At 38.7% G+C, this 27,500-nt stretch overlaps 7 non-coding genes across 7 annotated transcripts; 4 read left to right on the plus strand and 3 right to left on the minus strand.

Annotated features, from left to right (window-relative positions):
* Positions 1-6,348: 6,348 nt before the first annotated feature.
* On the minus strand, positions 6,349-6,436 carry trnay-gua (transfer RNA tyrosine (anticodon GUA)). Its single transcript is given in 2 exon segments — positions 6,349-6,384; positions 6,400-6,436. It is a non-coding gene; the product is annotated as a tRNA-Tyr (tRNA).
* Positions 6,437-17,007: 10,571 nt separating this feature from the next.
* Positions 17,008-17,079, plus strand: trnae-cuc (transfer RNA glutamic acid (anticodon CUC)). The gene has a single exon. It is a non-coding gene; the product is annotated as a tRNA-Glu (tRNA).
* A 212-nt stretch (positions 17,080-17,291) lies between these two features.
* On the minus strand, positions 17,292-17,363 carry trnae-uuc (transfer RNA glutamic acid (anticodon UUC)). Its single transcript has one exon. It is a non-coding gene; the product is annotated as a tRNA-Glu (tRNA).
* Positions 17,364-24,025: 6,662 nt separating this feature from the next.
* Positions 24,026-24,113, minus strand: trnay-gua (transfer RNA tyrosine (anticodon GUA)). Its single transcript is given in 2 exon segments — positions 24,026-24,061; positions 24,077-24,113. It is a non-coding gene; the product is annotated as a tRNA-Tyr (tRNA).
* A 1,238-nt stretch (positions 24,114-25,351) lies between these two features.
* trnae-cuc (transfer RNA glutamic acid (anticodon CUC)) lies at positions 25,352-25,423 on the plus strand. Its single transcript has one exon. It is a non-coding gene; the product is annotated as a tRNA-Glu (tRNA).
* A 442-nt stretch (positions 25,424-25,865) lies between these two features.
* trnae-cuc (transfer RNA glutamic acid (anticodon CUC)) lies at positions 25,866-25,937 on the plus strand. The gene has a single exon. It is a non-coding gene; the product is annotated as a tRNA-Glu (tRNA).
* A 466-nt stretch (positions 25,938-26,403) lies between these two features.
* On the plus strand, positions 26,404-26,475 carry trnae-cuc (transfer RNA glutamic acid (anticodon CUC)). The gene has a single exon. It is a non-coding gene; the product is annotated as a tRNA-Glu (tRNA).
* Positions 26,476-27,500: the final 1,025 nt, after the last annotated feature.

A 27,500-nucleotide genomic window follows, 5' to 3' on the forward strand; every position in this document is an offset into this window, starting at 1 on the left:
ACACGGCAACCGTTATCTAGAGGAAACACTGCCTATTGTCACTCTGTCAAGATACAAAAATGACATTGTGAGGGTAACAATGAAAGTGAGACCAATTTTTAATCGGCAAAGTTGCTGATTATTCGCTCCTTCAGTTTAACTCAGTCCAACTTATTCTAAATGTCCAGGTGGCAATTAGTGATAAGGCTTCAAAATGGCAAGCCAATGACATCAAAACCACATGGCATTATACCCTTCAAAGTAATGAAGCAGTTACAGAGTAGCGATGAAATTGTTCATTCGAAAATCAACTGGCTGCCAGCCTGCAGTTTATTTCCCCTATAATCGCCGAGCTTGTCGGAGTGCTTGTGAGATGAACGGCAATACCGAAGCATGTCCGTGTCTTCCCTAGACATCTGAAAGGGTGTGCAGAATATGTCTTTTTTGGAAAAAAAGAAGAATGCCTGAAGATTTGCCTTTTCTTCTGGATTTTGGAGAAGAGAAAAAAAACACAACAACAAAATAAGCCGGAGAAAAACAAGCACAGAGGGAGCCAGCCAGGAGTCGAACCTAGAATCTTCTGATCTGTAGTCAGACACGTTATCCATTGCGCCACTGGCCAACCAATAGTAAAGGCCCCTGATTGCTACAGAGTTGTTGGTTTTAGATGAGACAGTGGCAAGCATTGCTGTCTGCTTATTCTCACCTTGTTATCAGGAGGTAAGCCCACCAGCCCACCAGCCCATCAGCCCACCAGCCCACCAGCCCAGGAAGTGCAAGTGTGTGTGGAAAGGACGGAAGCTAACTCTAGAATTGTTTGTTTGTTAATTTTTTTTGATTTAAGACTGAATTGAAACAGGATTTTTTCTTTATCTATTTAATAAGTCTTAAACCACGAACCAGCAGCTTCATGCTGTCTGGGGAGTGGTTTATTTTTTTATTTTGTTATTATACAGAATGAGTGAACTGGATCAACTGCTTGTTTCACAACTAGCAACGAATTTGAAACAAACTAATGCAATTGACCAAGGAAAATGATTAAGACAAGGAGAAGGGATGATGGCAAAAGAAATGAAGAAACAAAGGATCTATTCAAAAGAAGCTACAGCAATAATTGGCATCAGTAAAGTGCTTAATGGAGGAGCGGAGGACATAATTAGAGCAATAAAGGAAAAAGTGAGCGTGGAAAAAATTCTTGCGGTATGACCAAAGACTAATAAACAATATGAAGTGACTTTTGAAACGGAGGAAGTTTGTGATGGACTGTTAAATGGTTTGCAAATTAAAGGACAAATATGTGATGTTAAAAAACTCCAGGACAGAGAATTTGTAGTCTCGTTCATGCATCTGCCTGTGTATCTAGATGATGATGACATAACCTTGAAATTGGAAGGATGGGGAGTTACTCCCATAACAGAGATAAGGAGGAGGTTTTATCCAGGAACAGAGATAGAGGATGGGACAAGATTTGTTAAGGTCAAGTTCCCAAAGGAGGTGGCATCATTGCCATACAGTACAAGGTTTGAGACAACTGAAGGTTCACAGTACTTCAGGATAATTCACAGTAGGCAGGTCAAAACTTGTAGATTGTGTTTAAGTCCAGAACATATCATCAAAGACTGTCCTGAGTTTAAATGTTTTAAATGCAATGATCAAGGACATTTCTCAAGAGACTGTACAGCAATTGAATGTGCAGACTGTGGCAAACCTCTTAATATATGTGAATGCTGGATGGACGGTAATGAGAAGCAATCAGAGGAGCATCAAAGTATGGATAGGCAGGTGCAAGAGGAGATTGTAGAAACCACAAAGACTTTTGAACCGATGGAAAACAAACAACAAGAGCAAATAGAGTATATGGAAAATCAGAAGTTGAAGGACCAAAGTCACCAGGACGGAGAAGTAGACAGAATGGAGGATGATACAGCGGATGGAGAGGAACAGAATGGTGCAACTGACAAGGAAGTAAATGATGAAGAGGAGAGCGACGAGGTGGAGGAACTGGATATGGAACAACAGGAGGCAAGAAAAGAAAGAGAAAAGGTTGGAAAAATGATAAGAAGAAAATCAATGAAGGTAAAGCCAAATCTTAATGTTGCTAGAAAGAAAAAGATGACTGAAATAGATAAAAAGAAGTTGGGATTGATACAAGAACAAGATTGTGAGAGAGACTAAAGATGAGTGGTTTTAAATGTTTATTTTTATTGGAATGGTTTTAAACTTTGTGAGTTTAAATGCAAGAGGTTTAATGAGTGTTAAATTTGAGATGGTAAAAGATCTATGCAAAAAACAGGATGTTATAATTTTACAAGAAACAAACTGGAAAGATGAAATGATTGAGGATGTGAAAAAAAGATGGAAAGGACAAATGTTTTATAATAATGGTGATGGAAGGTTAGGAAGGGGGGTAGCCATTTTAATAAAGGAAAATGTTGAAATTAATTCATATGAAGTCTATAATGACAAAAAAGGCAAATGTGTTGGGATTAATATTAGGAAAGATGATCATGAATTTGTGATAATTAATTTGCATGCGCCCACTCAAGAGGGAGAAAAAAAAGATTTTTTTTGAGGGATTAAGAATTGTAATTAAGAAATATAAAAATGTCATTTTAGTTGGGGATTTTGATACTGTTTTTAGTAAGATGGACATGGCAGATGGGATGGTTTTTAGAACAGATGTGGGAAGGAAAGAGTTAAAAGAAATGATGGAGGAGAGAAATTTGATAGATGTTTGGAGGGAAAACCATGAAAGGAAAAGAGACTTTTCCCGAAGACAACTGGTTGGGAATTTTATGTGTCAGACAAGAATCGATTTTATTTTAAGTGAAAGGGATATAGAATATTTTTTGGGGGACATTTGTTATAAGGATACCCGCTTGAGTGATCACAAAATGCTGTTATGGGATATTGATTTTAGTAAAGAAAAAAAAGGGCCTGGAGTGTGGATACTAAATTCAGAAATTTTGACAAGTGAAAGTTATAGAATAGGAATTGAGGAAATATTAGATAAAGAGAAAGAGGACGGAATGTACTTTGAAGATAAACGCTTATGGTGGCAAAATGTAAAGTATGAAATAAAAAAAATATTCTATAAACTATAGCAAAATGGTACAGAAAGTTAAAAAAGCAAAGGAGCTGGAAATAAGGAAAAAACTCAGAGAAGAGTCAATTAAAAGTGAAGTAAACATAAAACAGATAATACTTTTGGAGGAAGAGTTGCGGAAAATTGAGGAAGAAAGGTGTAAAGGAGCAATTATAAGGAGTAAGGCAAAAAACACAATTGCAGGAGAAAAATGTACAAAATTTTTCTTTAATTTGGAAAAAAGTAGAGGCAAGGCAAAGTTAATAAAAGAATTACAAAATAAAAAAGGAGAAATAGTGAAAGATATAAGTGGAATTTTAATAGAGGTGAAAGACTATTATGAGGGGCTTTTTGAAACAAAAGGAATCGATGAAAAAGAGAAAAATCAGTTATTAGAGAGTGTTACAGCTAAAGTAAGTAGAGAAGATAAAGAGGAATGTGATAAAGAAATTAGTGAAGAGGAAATTGTACAAGCTATCAATAGTTTAAAAGGAAACAAAAGCCCGGGGACAGATGGGATAGTAAATGAATTTTATAAAGTTTTTAAAGAGAAGATAAGTGGGATTTTAAAGGAAGTATATAAAGAGATTTTTAATAAAAGAGAATTGGATCAGAGGATGAGTATAGGGTTGATGAAATTAATTTATAAAAGGAAAGGAAGTAAAAATAATTTGAGTAATTTTAGGCCAATAACAATGTTAAACACAGATTTAAAAATACTATCTAAAATTCTTGCAAACAGAATGAAAAATATTTTACCCAAAATTATAGTGACTAATCAGGCATATGGTGTAAGAGGGAGAGATATTGCTGATATAACGAGTAGTGTAAGAGACATAATAAGCTATTTAAATGAAACACAGAAGAATGGATATGTTGTAAATTTAGATTTTGAAAAGGCTTTTGATAGGGTAGAACATGATTTTTTATTTGCGATTTTAGAACGTTTTGGGTTTGGAAAAAATTTTAACGAATGTATAAAAATTTTATATAATAACGTAATGACAAGAGTGATGTGTAATGGTTTCTTAACGGAACCTTTTAGAATAACAAGGTCAATAAGGCAAGGATGTCCACTCTCTGCACAGATATATACTTTGGTAGCAGAACCTTTAGGTTTAATGATTAAGAAAGATAAAAGCATTCAAGGTATTAAAATAGAAGAAGGTAAAGAAGAGAAAAAGATATTCCAATATGCAGACGACACAACACTGATTTTAAAAGACTTAGAAAGTATGAAGGAAGTAATGAGAAATGTAGAGAGGTATGGTAAAGGTACAGGTGCAAGAGTTAATGAAGAAAAAACTGTGTACATGAAGTTTGGAAAGGTACCAAATTTAGGAGGAGTTTTTAATTTTGAGGAGGTGAAGGAAACAAAAATTTTGGGTGTGACTTTAGGAAAAGACGAGAAAGGGGCAAGAGAAAGAATGTTTGAAAAGTTGTTGGGGGAAATGGAAAGGAGATTAATTTTTTGGAGGGGAAGATTTTTAAGTTTGAAAGGGAAAATTTTAGTGGTTAATGCTTTAATGTTATCCAAAATGTGGTATATTTTAATGGTGAGCGCAATGCCAAGATGGGTGGAAGTAAGAATAAAAAGATGTGTTTTAGATTTTATTTGGGAGAAGAAACCCCCAAGAGTTGCTTATAACACTCTGATAGGACAGGCTGATAAAGGAGGAATGGGATTAGCTGATGTTAAAAAAGAAAAGAATGAGAATTAAAGTTGTGAAAAAGTATATAGATCATCAAGAAAAAGGAGAATGGAAAGATACAATGAAATATTATTTGGACAAATGTGGTAACGTGAAACTAGGGGACAGTGTTTTATGGATGAAAATGAAAACATGGATGTTTGAAAGAATACCAGATTTTTATAAAGACGTTTTAAAAGCTTGGGGTTTTTTTCTCTCAAAGGTTGATTTTATACCTGGAGGAAGGAAAGAGATTTTAAACCAACCATTGTTTTTTAATAAGCATATTGTGAAAAGTGGGAAATAATTATTTTTTAAAAAATGGTGGGAGGTTGGGATTGCAAGATTAAGAGATATTATGTATGAGATAAGAGAGGGTTTTTTACCAGTCCAAGTAATTATTGATGAGTTGGAAGAAGCCAAAGAAGAGTATGACATAAACAATGTAAAGAAGCAATATAAAGAAATGAAAAGTGCAATACCAAAAGCGTGGATAAATGAAATACAAAAGGAAGAAAAAGAGGAAGGAAAGACTGAAGTTTATTTTGTTAATCAAAATAAAACAATAGGGTTTAGTTTAGGGAATGTGAAAATGTTTTATCAGGTTTTAAGGGAAGAGATTTTTAAAAAACCAAATTCAAATGATATGTGGTTAAGAAACTTCAATGGCTTGAAAGAGGAAGAAATATGGAAAAATATGAGGGGAGTACTGGTGAGCACAAATTTGGAGTGTCTTGATTATTTTATAAGGCATAATGTAATATGGTCGGAAATGAGGTTGTGTATTATAAAAAAAGAACAAAGTGCATTATGTAAAGTTTGTAAAAAACAAGATGAGGGTTTGTTGCATTTGTTTTTACTGTGTGAGAAATTAGGATCTTTTTTTTAAATTTTAAAAGAAATAGTGAATGACCTAGGGGAAAGAAAAGAAGATCAAGATTGGCAAAAAACATTTATGTTTGGAAAGGAGGAAAAGTGTAAGAATAAAATTATGATCAATTTTTTAATTATTTTGGCAAAAAATGCTATATGGAGAAGAAGAAATATAGTTAAAAACAGGTCTGTTTGTATAGATGTTTGGACATTGTATAAGCATATGGTGGAAGATTACATGTTTACATTGTGTAAATATTGGAGACTGGAGGGAAAAACAGAGATGTTTATGAAAATGTTTTCTTCTCAGGTACAGAACATTCTTTTGAAACATGATATAAATGTATCTGTAGGAAAAAAAAGTGTAAAATAGCAAATGCCAGAAATGGAATAATGTAGAAGAAAAATATTTACAAATAGGAATGTATTTTTTATTTTTATTTTTTATTTATTTTTGTTTGTTTGTTTTGTTGTTGTTTTTAATTGGAATGTAAAACTGTATTTAGGAGAGACGTAATGTATTCTTGTGTAAACTAAATAAAAAAAAAAAAAAAAAAATGGTTAGGATTCGGCGCTCTCACCACCGCGGCCCGGGTTCGATTCCCAGTCAGGGAAAGCTCTTTTGGCTTCCAATTGTGGACTGCGAATTCAAGCGCTGCTAACAGCTGCGAGAAAGCCAGCTCCAAACCAAAAAAATGGTGAGCACTTGAAAAAAAGACCTCCTTCGAGCCGGAGTCGAACCAGCGACCTAAGGATTGCCAACACTCCAACCTACAGTCCTCCACTCTACCAGCTGAGCTATCGAAGGGGCAAAGTCTTAGACAGAACCTCGACATATCACGGTCTTGTAGCTCTACTGCTGGCCAAAAAGTCACTTCTGGTGCAGGAAGATGTGCTGGATTTTTGAGGAGGGAATCAAAAAGGAGCATGCGTTCCCATACCGGGAGTCAAACATGGGCCGCCTGGGTGAAAACCAGGAATCCTAAGTGCTAGACCATATGGGATTTGGAAACCTTAAACTGGCCATTGGCTTCTGGCGCACTTTCCATAAATGTGGTCAGTGTGGGCGCAGGATCTTGTAGTGGCCTGTTGCTTTAGGTCTGCGACTGTAACAATGTGATAATAATTTGGCAAAACAAGAATTATCCAAAAGGACGGTTTTCTGAATTATATAGTGTTGTATGCATTCAAGGGATCTGTTTTTTTTTTTACTCACCCTGGGAGTTCAGTTTATTTGGGCAGATTCCTGTGATTGCTGAATTGATACCTCGAACTGGTAATTAAGCTCTTTTCCAGGTGAAAATACTTGTGTCATCCATTTGAAAACACACACGGCAACCGTTATCTAGAGGAAAAACTGCCTATAGTCACTCTGTCAAGATACAAAAATGTGGGGTAACAATGAAAGTGAGACCAATTTTTAATCGGCAAAGTTGCTGATTATTCGCTCCTTCAGTTTAACTCAGTTTACAACTTATTCCAAATGTCCAGGTGGCAATTAGTGATAAGGCTTCAAAATGGCAAGCCTGTGACATCAAAACAACATGGCATTACACCCTTCAAAGTAATGAAGCAGTTACAGAGTAGCGATGAAATTGTTCATTCGAAAATCAACTGGCTGCCAGCCTGCAGTTGTGGAAGATTTTTATTCGTAAGATTTTAATTAAACAAGTATATAATCAATGTGAATCTAGCCATCTTTGTTGCTAGTTATTACTCCATTATAATCTTATAGGTAATAGAAAGATACATGCTGGAATGTACAAAACTGAGGAGAAACATATGGTCAGACATACATACAGGGCCTTTGTTTAGAATAAATCAAGCAGGGGGCCTCTCCTCTCTAGGGAGGTATTATAATTGTAATCATAAGGAAATGTTTGACTATGTGGAACCGCCCCATTTAATATATATAAAGAGAGACCAAATAACATTCGGGAGATCTCCTTGCAAGGACTCTCTGCTTTATTTTCTGTAAAATAAAGTATTTTCTTCTGAGAGAAAAATCCCTGACTGAGTGTGATTCTTCGGAGAACTGGCAGACGACACCACATATTTGGCACCCCAGATGGGACTGGAAAAGAGCAGCAGAGTGGACAACCACTTTTGAGCTGACCGATGATCAAAACAACCGGGTGGCCACCATAAAATAAGGTAAGCATTTTTGCTTATAAAATTCGTTTGTGTTGGTTGAGGTCAGTTCTGAGTGGTAAGGACACTTAAAATCTGCTCTTCCAAATTTAGAAAAATATTAGGATATCTAAATTGAAAAAGGGGTTTTACTCCAGAAGAAATAACTGCATGCACATATTTGGTTTATTAATAGGAAAGCCTTGGAAGGTCACCTTGATTTAAAACAAAGATGGTGTAAGCAGAAAGACATTGTATGCAATGGTCTGTGTTTATTGGAGAGCTGGGCCTAGGAAGGACAGTGTTAAACGGAGAAGCAGATTAGTTAAGGATTCGCGAGGAAAAGCCCCACGGATACGGCTTTGAGAAAGTATAAAGTGAAAAGTCTCAAAGGTCTGAACGGATGGGCCCTTAAGGATGCTCTAGGAAGAGCGGTGTTTTGTTGTGTGGATGTAACTGTGTCCGGACGAATGAATGTGTGAACGATGATGAATGTATGAACAAATAAATTCCGTATTGGGTGGGTAAGGGTTGAGCACCGTTCCTGGACCGTCACTTCGGTGTGACTTGGCAGAATTGGACTCAACCCAGATCCACTTGAGAGGGATGAATGTATGATGAGCCTTGATAATAAAAGGACAATTAATGACTGATTATCCCTTAGATAAAGGGAGAAAGTATGCAAGAATAAGCACTCTGGCTCAATAAAGAGTGTAGAAAGTGTGAATGAGTTTAGGAAAATAGTATCAATAAAGTTTGAATCAAGATATATAATAGGTTTTTGCATTTTGATGCTTGTGTGAAAGGGGAGAAAATTCTTTGAGCCCAGTGCAGTGGGAGTGGGAGCAAGGGATGAAGTGTCTACATTAAAGTTGTATTACAGGGGTGGACAAAAAAGGAAAGAGAAGTAAAAAATAAAGAATTATGGTTAGAAATTGTTATGTAAAAAGTGATAATAAAATAGAGCAAATAAAATAGACAGTCAAATAATATAAAAAAGTGTAAATGCATGAGACAAAATAAAAAACTAAATTCAAAGAGGTATGACACACAATAAAGAATAAAAAGTAGGGTGAAATTGGTAAAGGAAAAATAGTTAAATTAAGTGAAAGGGAAAAGAAGAGATTGTAACCAAGTTACTATATAAAAATAAAAAGTTGATTTTTGAGGGTAATAATATAAATAAAGATATTGGAGCCACACCAGTGGAAATAATTGGATTAAAATATCCACTGTGTAAAGAGCAAATAAACAAAATCTCAAAAAAACGGCAGAAGAGAACAAAAAATATGATGACAAAATGGCCAAAGGAAGGGACATTTGATGTGGCATTGTGTGAGGAAATGGAAACTCTGATAAAAAACTATAAAACTAAAAGCATCAATATGAAAAGAGAAAAAAGAGAAACAAAGAGGGAAAAAGAGAAAGAAGTAATTGCTCTGTTTAAAAAAGAAGGTGAGGATATGTTGAAAAGTCTAAAACAGGCTAGGAAAATCCTGAAGGGGGCAGAGAAAGATAACATGAGAAAAGAAAAGTTATTTTCAGAGCCTCCCCCCTATTTGCCAGTACAAGGAGAGTTCCCAATACTCAAGGGAACAGTGGAAGTAACAGGAGAACTAGAGTTAGAAGGGCAGATAGAGATGGATGATAGAGAGGAACAAGCTGTAAAAACACAGAGGAAACCCAGAAAGGAAGTTGCAGAAAGTTTGCATCTTGATTGTTACAGGCAAGCATGTACAGCATTAGAACAAATGAAAGCTAATCAGGTAGATAAAACCTGGTTTGAGGAAGGATTAGAAAAAAAGAGGAGGAAAGATAGCGATATTGTAGCACAAGTACAAGCTATGGAAGAAGAAATGGAAGAGAAAATTAGAGAATCAGGGAAAAAGATACAAGAGGTAAATTAGTTGGAGAGAGGAAAGAGTAAGTTATTCTATGGTAGTGAGGATGAGAATAAGGCAGAGGAGTTATTTGATAACGGTAAATGGGAACAGGGCAGAGAAAAAGGGACACTTAGACCACTGGCCGCACAGCTCCCAATTTTTATCAAGGGTGAGCAGGGACAGTATGTCCCCTGGGCTTCACAGGACCTTGAGGGGCTTGTCACTCGCCTTCCTGATATAAATGAGGGCGCGGGCAAATTTATTCGAATGTTTGAGGACGAAACAACAGGAAAGCTATTGTCAGTAGGTGATGTCAAAGCTCTACTGGCTAGAATTATTGGAGGGACAAAGATGGATGAAATTCTCCTTAGAACGACTCTAAACAGAGCAGTGAACTCTCATAATATGGATGGGATTGTTTTTGATGCATTCCGCCCAGCAGTATGGCAGGCATTGCGTGCGGAGTATCCGATCAGACTGAATCCTAAATCACTGAAGGGAGAAGAAATTGGGGATGCAGAGAATCCAACCACATATGTACAGAAACAGTTGAAAAGGTGGAAACAAGAAACTGAGGGGGATCCCGAGGGAGACCCATTAATGGCAACATTGTTTAGGAAAGCTGTGATTGATGCTATGCCGCCAGCAGTAAAAAGCAAGCTGGAGGATGTGGTCGGTTTAACTTCTAAAACACACAAATAGTTTTGCGACCATGTGTCTCATGCAGTGGAACAACACAGAAAAAAATGAACAAAAACTCATGAGTCAAGAGAAAGAGTTACAACGTAAACTAACTCAATTACAGCTTGAAGAATTCACAAAGAAAAATAAGAAAAATATTCAAGCTTCAGTAACCAATGCAGCAGCCGAACAAATGACTATAATGCCTCCAGTAATTGCTCCACAACCAACTCTTCAGTCAAGCCCACTTACAGCAGTCCCTCCAAATGAACACTTGAACTCTGTGCCCATAATAAATGTTTATACTCAACAGCCAGGACAGATGGGATGGAGAAAAAACCCCATACAGCAAGGTCAAAGAGGCAGAGGCAGAGGCAGAAGCATGCCTCCAAGTCTGTGCTGGGGCTGAGGACAGCCCGGGCACAATAAAACTGACTGTCCAACTCGTCAATGGCCACAGCAACCTCAGGGTGGAAGAGAGGTGAGCTGGCAACAGCCTAGTCAGGGTCCAGTGCAGGGTCCAGTAAACCCTTGGGGAGGTCCCAATCCAGGCTATTAGGGGTGCACAGAGAATCCTAAAGGGGAGAGTCAGCTTCCAATTTTATCAACAAAAGCTGATCAAGAGCCTATTATGCAGATTAAAATAGAGGGAAAAGATACTCCGATGATGATTGATACGGGCGCAAATCTAACTTGCATTAATTTGAAATATGCTTCATATCTCCCCATGTCTGGAAAATTTGCAAAGACAATAGGATTCTCGGGAAAAATGCAATTGATACCCATAACAGCTCCAGTGTGTCTACAAACAAAAGATCAAAGTATAACAATGCCCATTCTGGTATCAAATCAAACTCCTATTAATTTGTTAGGAAGAGATGCATTATGTAAATTAGGACTACAAATTTGGTGTTCTCCAGAAGGAATATATATTGATGCAATAGGAACAGAAACACAAATGATGGTTGCAGAGCCAAAAGCAAATGTTTATTGGATAGGACAGATAGAACAAGATGTGAGACAGACAGTCAATAAATGGGGAAAGTTTATTGAAGCACAGATACCTGAAGCACAGCTATCAAAGTCTGAATTTCATTGCACAATGATGTATGATCAAGAAAGGTATGAAAATATAGAACAGAAATGGCAAAAAGAAACAAAAGGACAGCGGATTGAGATAGTCTCCCAGTACATCATCATAGGTAAACAGGGAGCAGCTTTAAACATACCAGAAGGTGAAGTTGTCAAAAAATGGTTCAATGTAAATAACTCTGTCCCGCATATTGCAGTATATGTAGGAAAAAGTTGGGAAGCAAAAGATTTAGGACCAATGATGAAAAGGGCAGAACAAAGCAAATGGGAATCAACAGAAAACCCATTAATTTTTCATTCAGCTGACAAAAATTACATCAAAATTTTGTGTGCAACCAGTTTGCTGGGAATTCCACAGGAAGTAGTTATCAGCCAAAAGAAAGAGACAAAGATGAGTACAGCATCTGAGTTAATAAACACAACTGAGACTGAATTATTTAAGGAAATGGAGTGTCAGGTACCAACTGAACTATGGTCTCAGCATGACACAGATATTGGATTAATAAAATCAGCAAATCCAGTAAGAGTTCAACTTAAGCCAAATGCACGTCTACCTAGAAAAGCACAATATCCTTTACGGGTAGATGCTGAAGCAGGAATAAAAGACACAATTGAAGGCTTAGTGAAGGCAGGAGTATTGATAGAAACTACTAGTTACTGTAACACTACAATTATGCCTGTAATCAAATCAGACAAAAACAGATGGCGACTTGTTCATGATTTACGAACAATAAATGAAATAACGGAAGATATGCCAGCTGAAGTACCAAACCCGCACACTTTACTGACAAATGTCCCTCCTGATGCCAAATACTTTACTGTAATTGATCTTTGCTCTGCCTACTTCAGTGTACCGCTTGCAGAAGAGAGTAGATATCTATTTGCATTTTCATTTTCAAATAAACAATATACATATTCTAGAATTCCCCAGGGATATAAACATTCACCACATATATTCAACAAGATTCTTAAGGCTGATTTAGAAGACCTCGTAATAGACGGTACACTATTACAATACATGGATGATTTAATTATCTGTTCTACCACACTAGAACAATGTCACAAAGATTCAATTAAGGTGTTGACAAAATTAGCACAAGGAGGACACAAGGTATCTAAAAACAAATTGTAATATTGCCAGCCTCAAGTGGAATACTTGGGAAGATTAATTGCATTTGGCACACGAGCTATAGCTCCAGCTCAGTTAGAAGGTATAAGTAAAACACTGTTACCTCAGACAGTAGGACAAATGATGACTTTTTTAGGAATGACTGGCTTTAGTGCAGACTGGATAGAAGACTATGCAGTAAAGACAGGGCCTTTGAGAGAAATGATGAAACAAGCAGGATTACAACATTTAAGCAATCCATTAAAATGGAACACAGATGCCTTACTAGCATTTGAAGCAATAAAAAAAGAATTACAACAGGCCCCTGCCCTGGGAATGGCAGAATATGATAAAATGTTTCATCTATATGTGGCAAATAGAGTTGATGGTTATGCATCAGCTGTATTGATGCAAGAGACCTGTAGTGGAAGGAAAAAACAGCCTATAGCACACTACAGCACAAAGTTAGACAATGTAGCCCAGGGATATCCACCATGTTACCAACAAGGTTTAGCTGCAGTGTATTTTGCTTATGAAAAAGCATCCACAATAACTATGGGGTACCCAGTGACTATATATACCCATCACAAAGTTGTGGAATTAATAGAACAAGGGAAATTTGTTCTGACACAAGCTCGAATTCTAGCCTACTCCTCATTACTCACATATCCAGATGTTACCATTAAAAGATGCCAGACAGTTAATCCAGCTGAATTAATTCCTTTGGCTTTTGAAGGAGAACCTCATGAGTGTGTGAATGAGTCCTTGGCATTTACTAGATTACGACCAGATCTTGAATCAACACCTATTTCTGAAGCAGAAGTTACTTACTTCGTAGATGGTTCTAGCTTTAGGGATCACGAAGGAAATCATACAGGATATTCAGTAGTGAAGAAAAACAAAAAAGAATATGAATCTGTAATATCACAACATTGTGTACAGCCATGCTCTGCTCAATTAGCAGAATTAAAAGCTCTCACAACTGCATGTCAGTTAGCAAAAGGACAAACTGCCAACATTTTTACAGATTCAGCATATGCTCATGGTGTATGTCATCTATTCGGAGCAGTGTGGAAACAAAGAGGTTTCAAAAAGAGTGATGGGACTCCCATCCAACATAGTGAACAAATAGGGCAATTGATTTCTGTTATGATGCTACCAAAACGACTAGCAACAATCAAATGTCAAGCACACAAGAAGTGAAATGACTATGTCATTAAAGGAAACAATGCAGCAGATTTAGAAGCTAAAAAAGCTTCAGGATGTCAGGTAGCAGTATTAGCACCTGTTGTGCTTATCGAACCTCATCCTCAATTGGATGACATTATTCGAATTCAACAACAAGCAGGTCCTTATGTACAATCAATGTGGCATCAAAGTGGAGCTAAAAAAGACTCACAGGACATCTGGCGTACACATGAAGGACACATTGTTGCACCTACTTCACTGTTGAATATTTTTATTACAGATGCACATGCTTTTGACCATTGTGCAAGGGGAGAAGTGGTAAGAAAAATTAAACAGCAAGGATATTGGTCTCCTTATTTATATGCAATGGTGGATGAATTTTTGTCCACATGTGAAGTATGTGCTAAATACAATGTAAGAAAAGGCATAGTGACACCAATAGGTCATATTCCAACACCTGAAGGCCCCTTTAAACATCTTGTATGCGATTATGTGGATATGATAAAGCGTGTACAAGGCAAAAGATACATGCTGGTTATCATAGACAGGTTTAGCAGATGGGTGGAGGCAGTACCATCCGCAGATCTAGGAGCAGGAACGGTGATAAAATTTCTAACAAGAGAGGTAATTCCTAGATTTGGAATTCCATCAGAAATAAGTTCAGATAATGGGTCAGCATTCATACAAAAAAGTTTGAAACAATTATTGTAACAATTAAGAATAAAACAGAGACTAGGATGCGTTTATAGACCTCAATCACAAGGGTCAGTGGAGAGGGTTAATGGAGTTATCAAGGCCAAAATAAACAAAATATGTGAAAGTACTAAACTTAATTGGATTGATGCATTACCGCTCGCACTAATGAGTTATCGCATGCAAACTAACAGGAACACGCATTTAACACCGCATGAAATGCTTACGGGTCGACCCATGCCTGTGCCATATTGTAGAGGTCCTTATAAAGGACCCCCTCTAGAACAATTACAAATGGAACTTCGTTCTTATATGAAGAAATTAACTGCCATACATAAAGCTATCTATTTACAGGAAAAAAGAAAAGAGCCCAGAGAGGAATCGGAGACTGCCTGTCCAGTTGTTCCAGGGGATCAAGTTTATCTGAGGGTATTCCGGAGAAAATGGAATGAGCCCAGGAGAGAAGGACCCTACAAAGTGGTGAGAGCAACTCCAACAGCAGTCCAAGTGGAAGGAAGCACAGCCTGGTATCATCTAAAACACTGTACTAGAGTTCCCACAGGAAAGGCAGAAAGAAAGGAAAACAGTCAACTAGACAATGCAGGAGAGAGCAATGAGGAAAAATCAGAGACACATGATGAAGTGCAAACTGACGAGGGCTCCCTAAACAATGTACACAAGGAGCTTCTTACCTCCTGTCAGACAAACTGGAGAGGACAGAGAATAAGTCTGACAACATGTCTGAAGACCATCCTATGCCTAATGCATCTCATAATGCAGACTCAAACTCAACCGATAGAAAGCAACCTGACTTCCCTTCCATTGACTTTACAACCTTTGAACAAAAGTGACAATCTAATCAACTTTTATAATCTTGTGATATTCCATTAGTGATGTAATGTATGTATTTTATGCCTTTTATACATAACTGTGATAACCACAGGCAAATGCTGAACCAATTGCACGCTCACGCTTATAACATTGTGTACTATTACAGAAGGAAATAGGGAGACTGGATCTTTTACTCCCTCCTCGTCAAAAAAGGAGAGAGATGTTTGGTCCAGTAATCCCTCAGAGTGGAATTTCATAATCTAGTCACTGGTGATAATACAATGTGACTTATTTAGTCACTAGATAGTGTAACTAATATGACTGGATTATGAAGTAGCACTCTGGATAAGAAAAATGTGAGACTTATTAAGTCTCAAAGGGGAGAATATGTGGAAGATTTTTATTAGTAAGATTTTAATTAAACAAGTATATAATCAATGTGAATCTAGCCATTTTTGTTGCTAGTTATTACTCCATTATAATCTTATAGGTAATAGAAAGCTACGTGCTGGAATGTACAAAACTGAGGAGAAACATATGGTCAGACATACATACAGGGCCTTTGTTTAGAATAAATCAAGCAGGGGGCCTCTCCTCTCTAGGGAGGTATTAAAATTGTAATCATAAGGAAAAGTTTGACTATGTGGAACTGCCCCATTTAATGTATATAAGGAGATACCAAATAACATTCGGGAGATCTCCTTGCAAGGACTCTCGGCTTTATTTTCTGTAAAATAAAGTCTTTTCTTCTGAGAGAAAAATCCCTGACTGAGTGTGATTCTTCGGAGAACTGGCAGACGACACCACACAGTTTATTTCCCCTTTAATCGCCGAGCTTGTCGGAGTGCTTGTGTGATGAATGGCAATACCGAAGCATGTTACGCGACTCCCCATAGACATCGGAACCTCAATCTATCAGGGTTCTGTAGCTCTACTGCTGTCCAAAAAGTCACTTCTGGTGCAGGAAGATGTGCTGGCTTTTTGAGGAGAGAAGCAAAAAAGATCAAGCTTTCCCATCACGGGAGTCGACCCCTGGCTGCATGGGAGAAATCCAGGAATCCTAACTGCTAGACCATATGGGAACTGGCCAGCTTTAACTAGGCACAAGCTTGTGGGCCGCTTTCATTAAATCTGGCCAGTGTGGTTTACAGAAATAAATGGTGTTACATGAATTCAAGGGTCATGTTTGTTGACTCACCCCGGGGGTTCAGTTTTTTGGCCAGAGTCCTGTGATTGCTGAATTGATACCTTGAACTGGTAATTAGGCTCTTGTCCAGGTGAAAATACTTGTGTCATGCATCTGAAAACACACATTGCAACCGTTATCTGGATGAAAAACTGTCTATCGTCGGTCTGTCAAGGTCCAAAATTGACATACGAATGGCAATACCGAAGCATGTCCGTGTCTCCCCTAGACATCGGAATGGATGTGCAGAATATGTCTTTTTTGGAAAAAAAAAGAAGAATGCCTGGAGATTTGCCTTTACTTCTAGATTTTGGAGAAGAAGAAAAAACACAACAACAAAATAAGCCGGAGAAAAACAAGCACAGAGCAAGCCTGCAAGGAGTCGAACCTAGAATCTTCTGATCCGTAGTCAGACACGTTATCCATTGCGCCACTGGCCCACCGATAGTAGAGACTCCCGATTGCTACAAAGTTGTTGGTTTTAGATGTGACAGTGGCAAGCATTGCTGTCTGCTTATTCTCACCTTGTTATCAGGAGGTAAGCCTACCAGCCCACCAGCCCACCAGCCCACCAGTCCACCAGTCCCTCCCTGGTGGTCTAGTGGTTAGGATTCGACGCTCTCACCGCTGCGGCCCGGGTTCGATTCCCGGTCAGGGAAAGCTCTTTTGGCTTCCAATTGGCGACTGCGAATTCAAGCTCTGCTAACACCTGCGAGAAAGCCAGCTCCAAACCAAAAAAATGGTGAGCACTTGAAAAAAAAGACCTCCTTCGTGCCGGAGTCGAACCAGCAACCTAAGGATTGCCAGCACTCCAACCTGGTGCAGGAAGATGTGCTGGATTTTTGAGGAGGGAAGCAAAAAGAAGCATGCTTTCCCATACCGGGAGTCGAACCCAGGCCACCTGGGTGAAAACCAGGAATCCTAACCGCTAGACCATATGGGATTTGGACACCTTAAACTGGCCAGTGGCGCACTTTCCATACATGTGGTCAGTGTGGGCGCAGGATCTTGTAGTGGCCTGTTGCTTTAGGTCTGCGGCTGTAACAATGTGATAATAATTTGGCAAAACAAGAATTATCCAAAAGGACGGTTTTCTGAATTATATAGTGTTGTATGCATTCAAGGGATCTGTTTTTTTTACTCACCCCGGGGGTTCAGTTTTTTTGGGCAGATTCCTGTGATTGCTGAATTGATACCTTGAACTGGTAATTAAGCTCTTATCCAGGTGAAAATACTTGTGTCATGCATCTGAAAACACACATTGCAAGCGTTATCTAGATGAAAATCTGCCTATCATCGGTCTGTCAAGGTACAAAATTGACATATTGTGAGGTTAATAATGAAAGTGAGACCAATTTTTTATCCGCAAAGTTGCTGATTATTTGCTTATTCAGTTTAATGCAGATTACAATTTATTCTCAATGTCCAGGTGGCAATTAGTGATAAGGCTTCAAAATGGCAAGCCTGTGACATCAAAACAACATAGCATTACACCCTTCAAAGTAATGAAGCAGTTACAGAGTAGCGATGAAATAGTTCATTCGAAAATCAACTGGCTGCCAGCCTGCAGTTTATTTCCCCTATAATCGCCGAGCTTGTCGGAGTGCTTGTGAGACGAATGGCAATACTGAAGCATGTCCGTGTCTTCCCTAGACATCGAAAAGGGTGTGCAGAATATGTCTTTTTTGGAAAAAATGAAGAATGCCTGAAGATTTGCCTTTTCTTCTGGATTTTGGAGAAGAGAAAAAAAAAACACAACAACAAAATAAGCCGGAGAAAAACAAGCACAGAGCGAGCCAGCCAGGAGTCGAACCTAGAATCTTCTGATGCGTAGTCAGACACGTTATCCATTTTTCCAAGGCCGGCGCCCATTAGTTGAGGTAAAGATCCTAAAAGACGCATAGGGACGTGAGTTCGCGGCCCACTCCGAACAGTGATGGAATTCCTGGAATGTGTCCGCTTCGACGCTGCTGATGCACACGTACGTAATCATCATTCTCCCCCGTAATTTAATCGAACGTAAATTCGTCCCCCCCCACTTTAATTTGGGAACTGTCCAAAGTAAACACTCTCACGTTGTGTATGTTTCATTCATACCGGACGCCGGAGGGCGCTCTCTCACACAAAGTCCAAAACAGACTCGTAAAAGTACCAGCTCGTGACCACTATGTGACGCACGCTACGGGAAATACCTTATATGGACAAAAGCATCAAGCTGTCACTGGATAAAAAAAAGTCGAAATGATTTGACAGACAAAACGTGAATATTCATTGCAACAAATACATGATTTGTGTTTTTGTGCATTTTCACAACAAAATACATGAATAACGCAGCGCTAACTAACTCATTTTTTACAGTATAATATATTATTTTTTACAGTATAACATTATATTATTATATTTTCTGACTTATTCTGAAAGTCCCTGTTTTTGTGTGTGTGTGTGTGTTTTATTTTTATGTAATACTGGAATACTTAAAAAAATTTGCAACTTCAAATACAGTGAGAAATAGGCACAAAAACATTACTAGTGCAAAGATTAAGATTAACAACCCTTTTAATTTGCAAATATAAAGTCAATAAAAAAATTATAACAGCAGTGCAAATATATATGCATTTACAAATATTGTGAGAATCCAAAAAGGCACAATAACAATAGTGTGAGGGCAAATATTAACAATCCTTTTAATCTCCATATATATTTTAAAGCCAATAAAACATTTAGAACAGTAGTGCAATTTTGACACATCAATTAAAAATAATAAACAGTAAACCAAAAATGTTTACCATAGTAGTAAAATGTTTACATATCAGTGTAAAAAATATAATAAACATCAAACCAAAACAAACACAATAACAATAGTGTGAGGGCAAATATTAACAACCCTTTTAATCTCCATATACATTTTAAAGCCAATAAAACATTTAGAACAGTAGTGCAATTTTGACACATCAATTAAAAATAATAAACAGTAAACCAAAAATGTTTACCACAGTAGTAAACTTTTTACATATCAGTGTAAAAATATAATAAATATCAAACCAAAACAAACATTTGCAGTGCAATTTTGACATCAGACTAAGAAAATAATAAATAGTAAACCAAGACAAACATTTACCACAGTAGTGCAATTTTGACATGTTAGCCAAAAAAAGTAAATCAAAACAAAAATGGACCACAGTAGTGCAATTATGACATATTCGCCCCTAAAAAAATAGTAAATCAAATATACCAAAACCAAAATAATGATAATAATAAAAACATAAACATACCATATATATATAATGGTATCAAATATTTTTCCAACAGAGGCATGCAGCAGAGGAAACACACAGTAATTACACATTTTAGAGAAAGCTGTCATTGTTGGAGACTATTAAATTGCACTATAAAGCAAACATTAAGTTACCAAATAAAAATATCACATGCTGAAATAGCAGTTTTAAGAAGCTGTAGGGTTGCCATTTCCCTTTTTTCTTCATCTATAACCTCGTTCCTGCAGCACAGCCCTCCATTCACCATATGATTGAGACTCAGAATCTTTGCAGAACCAGTTGCCAAAGAACTGAAGATGTGATGGTGGCTTTCTCTCTTTGTTACACTTTCTGGAAAGAATTATGTCTGTCTTCTTCACATATTTTCTTGTGACAGTTCCAGTGCGCTCCCTCTCCAGTTTTCTCTTTCTGTATTGCTGAGTGGAGTAAGGAACATCTTGACCGGATGTCTGTGTCTGAGCTGATGGTTGCAAGGCTGAAGGTAATGGGAGGTTGAAGAACATCACCTATGAGGTACCTGTAGAGGATGGCGCTTAAGTGCCTTTCACTGTTGGAAGCTGCACAGATGGTAAAATGAAAGGGAGAGAGATGAGTAGTGCTGATGCAATGACAGGAAGGCCTTGATGTGATATTGGAGCCTGGGAGATGGCCTGGGGTTGCGACCTCCCCTTAAGTTTTGCCTTCCCAGCAGTGTTTGGTGGCAGGATAAAAAGGTGAGGCTCAGCCAAATTGCCTGGATACAGAGTTGGTCCTTTCTGCATAGCTGCAGGAAGTGTCTCGGGTCCTGCCATGGGTGTGTCTGGGGCTTGGATACCCTGCTTCAAAATCTCCTGTTCCTGTGACTTGCCACACCTGCTGAACCTGGGAAACATAAAACAACAGATATTAATAAACATTTAAGCAATACAAAAGATCAACTACTATTTGTCATGACTATGACGCAGCAGCATGACACAGCTGAGATCACACAGCAGTCGTCTAATGTATTACTGCTTTTGTGAAATGGCTACTTTATTGAGATTAACATTGTATTATGAATTATTGATTCTTGCAGTCTGCTGAAGACAGCTGATCCATGTCATAAATCTTATCTTTAATAATGAAGAAGAAAACAGAAGTTGAACTCTTGTTGATTTGTTTCTAGACCTGCAAAGCAGCCATGGTTACATAAAGGCTGATGATACAAAAAAATTTGAGAAGTGTTTCTTGGGTACGTTCCCCACTGAGAATGGGTAACAAATTTCAATCTGGATACTTCAGATCAATCTTGCGCTCTGTGTCTTACCTGGTTGCCTGTTGATGGCAATATTAACCAAAGTTGCCCAGCAGCATTGATCAAAAAAAGTTGCCGTGTAACATCAGCCCTTAGCTGCTTTAAGTTTAGGCTTAGCGGTGACAATGCTTATTTACTCACCATTGTGTGACTGTTGCAGCGTTCACTTCTGGGAGCTGGATGGTGGTCTCACTCATCACCTTAGCATTGGTGAGGATGCACTCTTGGATGTACTTGTGAGCACATGCTACCACAATGAAGCGGGACACCCTCACTCCGTCACAGCGCACCACGTTTGGGTAGAGAGCACAGAGCCTTGTGAAAATGGCCTCCACCACTCGGTTGAAGTCAGGCCACTGTGCAGGACTATGAGCCCCAACGAAACACCTGCAAATTACAACAGGATACATATTATTAATGTAAGATTGTTTTCATTGTGTGATCTTATTTTTATTTTCCCTTTCCTATTCTGTTTTGCTTTGTGTTGTCTAAATGTTCATTTATAATATCTGCCCATAGTTATGTTTTCTTTCTTTGTTTTGTTTTTAGATTGATGTTAAAATGTCATATCAATAAATCAGGTCTCTACTGGATTACTGTGTTGTGGAATTATTACAGGGTGTTGTTAGTCAGCCTGTCAGATTTTATTCACAATAATGACTGCATATTAACCCGCTTATTACATGGCTACTTACTAAAGTACAGTAAAAGACAAATTATTTGACACAACATATTGATACAAAATGATTTTACCGATTTAAGAAATGATTGCTTTGTTTCTGCTAAATTAATTATTCCAATGTAACATACTTAGCAACCTAATATATATTCAGAATTAAACGTAAATCACAACTAATAATTTATGTTTAGTTGCGAAATGAAAAGAAAATGAAAAGAAAGATAATTTAAATGAAATAATTAAAAATAATTAAAAATGAAAAAAATAATTAAAAATGAAATATACTTTAGGAACTTTTGATAGCATCAGTGAATACAAATATTCACATGATTCATAGATAAAGAAATCAATAAATTGTTGTTATTAGTTAAATGTGTCATAATGTATCCATTCCTTAATAACATATTATATTAACTAACAGTGTAAAATTATATCATTAATGAATCATTAGATAAAAATTTGTAAAAATATCATTATGTTATTACTTTAACTTTACTTGTTGAGGTACATGACTAATTTAAAAAAAAACATAACCACAATAACATATTTACAATTGGTTAATAGCTCTTTACCTCAACATGTAAAGTCATAAATTGATTTTCTTTGAAAATCATTAGCTAATGATTAGTTAAAGCTGACAACTGGAAGTTGAAGTAAATAGCTTTGGCCACTGTAGTAATTAAAATATACATTTACGTCATTAGTTAAACTAATGTTATTAAGGAACTAATACATTAAAGTAAATTTAACTAATAAAATTGTATTTATTAATTTATATATGAAACATATAGAATGTTTATTAGTTGCTGATGTAGTAATCATTAATTAATGGTTTAAGTTAGTCCTTCATTCGTTTACATTAACTCATGATTATCTGTGCATTCGTTAAGTATAAATTAATGGATATTTGTCCATTACAGGTGACATGGAGCGCCACTGGCCCACCAATAGTAAAGACCCCTGATTGCTACAGAGTTGTTGGTTTTAGATGTGAAAGTGGCAAGCATTGCTGTCTGCTTATTCTCACCTTGTTTTCAGGAGGTAAGCCCACCAGCCCACCAGGCCACCAGGCCACCAGGCCATCAGCCCACCAGCCCACCAGGCCATCAGCCCACCAGCCAACCAGCCCCTCCCTGGTGGTCTAGTGGTTAGGATTTGAAAAAGACCTCCTTCAAGCCGGCAACCTAAGGATTGCCAACACTCCAACCTACAGTCCTCCACTCTACCAGCTGAGCTATCGAAGGGGCAAAGTGTTAGACAGAACCTCGACATCTGGTGCAGGAAGATGTGAATTATCCAAGAATTATCCAAAAGGACGTTTTTCTGAATTATATAGTGTTGTATGCATTCAAGGGATCTGTTTTTTTTACTCACCCCGGGGGTTCAGTTTTGTTGGGCAGATTCCTGTGATTGCTGAATTGATACCTTGAACTGGTAATTAAGCTCTTGTCCAAGTGAAAATACTTGTGTCATGCATCTGAAAACACACATTGCAACCGTTATCTAGATGAAAATCTGCCTATCATCGGTCTGTCAAGGTACAAAATTGACATATTGTGAGGTTAATAATGAAAGTGAGACCAATTTTTTATCCGCAAAGTTGCTGATTATTCGCTCGTTCAGTTTAATGCAGATTACAATTTATTCTCAATGTCCAGGTGGCAATTAGTGATAAGGCTTCAAAATGGCAAGCCTGTGACATCAAAACAACATGGCATTACACCCTTCAAAGTAATGAAGCAGTTACAGAGTAGCGATGAAATTGTTCATTCGAAATTAAACTGGCTGCCTGCCTGCAGTTTATTTCCCCTTTAATCGCCGAGCTTGTCGGAGTGCTTGTTAGATGAATGGCAATGCCGAAGCATGTCCGTGTCTTCCCTAGACATCGGAAAGGGTGTGCAGAATATGTTTTTTTTTTTGGAAAAAAAAGAAGAATGCTTGAAGATTTGCCTTTTCTTCTGGATTTTGGAGAAGAGAAAAAAAACACAACAACAAAATAAGCCTGAGAAAAACAAGCACAGAGCGAACCAGCCAGGAGTCGAACCTAAAATCTTCTGATCCGTAGTCAGACACGTTATCCATTGCGCCAATGGCCCACCAATAGTAAAGAACCCTGATTGCTACAGAGTTGTTGGTTTTAGATGTGACAGTGGCAAGCATTGCTGTCTGCTTATTCCCTGGTGTAAGTGGTTAGAATTCCCTCCCTGGTGGTCTAGTGGTTAGAATTCGGCGCTCTCACCGGCACGGCCCGGTTTTGATTCCCAGTCAGGGAAAGCTCTTTTGGCTTCCAATTGTGGACTGCGAATTCAAGCTCTGCTAACAGCTGCGAGAAAGCCAGCTCCAAACCAAAAAAATGGTGAGCACTTGAAAAAAAGACCTCCTTCGAGCCAGAGTCGAACCAGCGACCTAAGGATTGCCAACACTCCAACCTACAGTCCTCCGCTCTACCAGCTGAGCTATCGAAGGGGCAAAGTGTTAGACAGAACCTCGACATATCACGGTCTTGTAGCTCTACTGCTGGCCAAAAAGTCACTTCTGGTGCAGAAGATGTGCTGGATTTTTGAGAAGGGAATCAAAAAGGAGCATGCGTTCCCATACCGGGAGTCAAACCTGGGCCACCTGGGTGAAAACCAGGAATCCCAAGCGCTAGACCATATGGGATTTGGAAACCTTAAACTGGCCATTGGCTTCTGGCGCACTTTCCATACATGTGGTCAGTGTGGGCGCAGGATCTTGTAGTGGCCTGTTGCTTTAGGTCTGCGACTGTAACAATGTGATAATCATTTGGCAAAACAAGAATTATCCATAAGGACGGTTTTCTGAATTATATAGTGTTGTATGCATTCAAGGGATCTGTTTTTTTTACTCACCCTGGGAGTTCAGTTTATTTGGGCAGATTCCTGTGATTGCTGAACTGACACCTTGAACTGGTAATTAAGCTCTTGTCCAGGTGAAAATACTTGTGTCATGCATCTGAAAACACACATTGCAACCATTATCTAGATGAAAATCTGACTATCATCGGTCTGTCAAAGTACAAAATTGACATATTGTGAGGTTAATAATGAAAGTGAGACCAATTTTTAATCCGCAAAGTTGCTGATTATTCGCTCGTTCAGTTTAATGCAGATTACAATTTATTCTCAATGTCCAGGTGGCAATTAGTGATAAGGCTTCAAAATGGCAAGCCCGTGACATCAAAACAACATGGCATTACACCCTTCAAAGTAATGAAGCAGTTACAGAGTAGCGATGAAATTGTTTATTCGAAAATCAACTGGCTGCCAGCCTGCAGTTTATTTCCCCTTTAATCGTCGAGCTTGTCGGAGTGCTTGTGAGACGAATGACAATACCGAAGCATGTCCGTGTCTTCCCTAGATATCGGAAAGGGTGTGCAGAATAGGTCTTTTTTGGAAAAAAAGAAGAATGCCTGAATATTTGCCTTTATTTCTGGATTTTGGAGAAGAGAAAAAAAAACAAAGCAACAAAATAAGCCGGAGAAAAACAAGCACAGAGCGAGCCAGCCAGGAGTCGAACCTAGAATCTTCTGATCCGTAGTCAGACTCGTTATCCATTGCGCCACTGGCCCACCAATAGTAAAGACCCCTGATTGCTACAGACTTGTTGGTTTTAGATGTGACAGTGGCAAGCATTGCTGTCTGCTTATTCTCACCTTGTTATCAGGAGGTAAGCCCACCAGCCCCTCCCTGGTGGTCTAGTGGCTAGGATTCGGCGCTCTCACCGCCGCGGCCCGGGTTCGATTCACGGTCAGGGAAAGCTCTTTTGGTTTCCAATTGTGGACTGCGAATTCAAGCTCTGCTAACAGCTGCGAGAAAGCCAGCTCCAAACCAAAAAAATGGTGAGCACTTGAAAAAAAGACCTCCTTCGAGCCAGCGACCTAGGGATTGCCAACACTCCAACCTACAGTCCTCCGCTCTACCAGCTGAGCTTTCGAAGGGGCAAAGTGTTAGACAGAACCTCGACATATCACGGTCTTGTAGCTCTACTGCTGGCCAAAAAGTCACTTCTGGTGCAGGAAGATGTGCTGGATTTTTGAGGAGGGAATCAAAAAGGAGCATGCGTTCCCATACCGGGAGTCAAAACTGGGCCGCATGATTGCTACAGAGTTGTTGGTTTTAGATGTGAAATTGGCAAGCATTGCTGTCTGCTTATTAACACCTTGTTTTCAGGAGGTAAGCCCACCAGCCCACCAGCCCCTCCCTGGTGGTCTAGTGGTTAGGATTCGGCGCTCTCACCGCCGCGGCCCGGGTTTGATTACCGGTCAGGGAAAGCTCTTTTGGTTTCCAATTGTGGACTGCGAATTCAAGCTCTGCTAACAGCTGCGAGAAAGCCAGCTCCAAACCAAAAAAATGGTGAGCACTTGAAAAAAAGACCTCCTTCGAGCCAGCGACCTAAGGATTGCCAACACTCCAACCTACAGTCCTCCGCTCTACCAGCTGAGCTTTCGAAGGGGCAAAGTGTTAGACAGAACCTCGACATATCACGGTCTTGTAGCTCTACTGCTGGCCAAAAAGTCACTTCTGGTGCAGGAAGATGTGCAGGATTTTTGAGGAGGGAATCAAAAAGGAGCATGCGTTCCCATACCGGGAGTCAAAACTGGGCCGCATGATTGCTACAGAGTTGTTGGTTTTAGATGTGAAATTGGCAAGCATTGCTGTCTGCTTATTAACACCTTGTTTTCAGGAGGTAAGCCCACCAGCCCACCAACCCATCAGCCCACCAGCCCACCAGCCCCTCCCTGGTGGTCTAGTGGTTAGGATTCGGCGCTCTCACCGCCGCGGCCCGGGTTTGATTACCGGTCAGGGAAAGCTCTTTTGGTTTCCAATTGTGGACTGCGAATTCAAGCTCTGCTAACAGCTGCGAGAAAGCCAGCTCCAAACCAAAAAAATGGTGAGCACTTGAAAAAAAGACCTCCTTTGAGCCAGCGACCTAAGGATTGCCAACACTCCAACCTACAGTCCTCCGCTCTACCAGCTGAGCTTTCGCAGGGGCAAAGTGTTAGACAGAACCTCGACATATCACGGTCTTGTAGCTCTACTGCTGGCCAAAAAGTCACTTCTGGTGCAGGAAGATGTGCTGGATTTTTGAGGAGGGAATCAAAAAGGAGCATGCGTTCCCATACCGGGAGTCAAACCTGGGCCGCCTGGGTGAAAACCAGGAATCCTAAGCGCTAGACTATATGGAATTTGGAAACCTTAAACTGGACATTGGCTTCTGGCGCACTTTCCATACATGTGGTCAGTGTGGGCGCAGGATTTTGTAGTGGCCTGTTGCTTTAGGTCTGCGACTGTAACAATGTGATAATAATTTGGCAAAACAAGAATTATCCATAAGGACGGTTTTCTGAATTATATAGTGTTGTATGCATTCAAGGGATCTGTTTTTTTTACTCACCCCGGGAGTTAAGTTTATTTGGGCAGATTCCTGTGATTGCTGAATTGATACCCTGAACTGGTAATTAAGCTCTTGTCCAGGTGAAAATACTTGTGTCATGCATCTGAAAACACACATTGCAACCGTTATCTAGATGAAAATCTGACTATCATCGGTCTGTCAAAGTACAAAATTGACATATTGTGAGGTTAATAATGAAAGTGAGACCAATTTTTAATCTGCAAAGTTGCTGATTATTCGCTCATTCAGTTTAATGCAGATTACAATTTATTCTCAATGTCCAGGTGGCAATTAGTGATAAGGCTTCAAAATGGCAAGCCCGTGACATCAAAACAACATGGCATTACACCCTTCAAAGTAATGAAGCAGTTACAGAGTAGCGATGAAATTGTTCATTCGAAAATCAACTGGCTGCCAGCCTGCAGTTTATTTCCCCTT

Source organism: Carassius carassius, chromosome 38 (assembly GCF_963082965.1).
Source record: "Carassius carassius chromosome 38, fCarCar2.1, whole genome shotgun sequence".
NCBI lineage: Eukaryota > Metazoa > Chordata > Actinopteri > Cypriniformes > Cyprinidae > Carassius > Carassius carassius.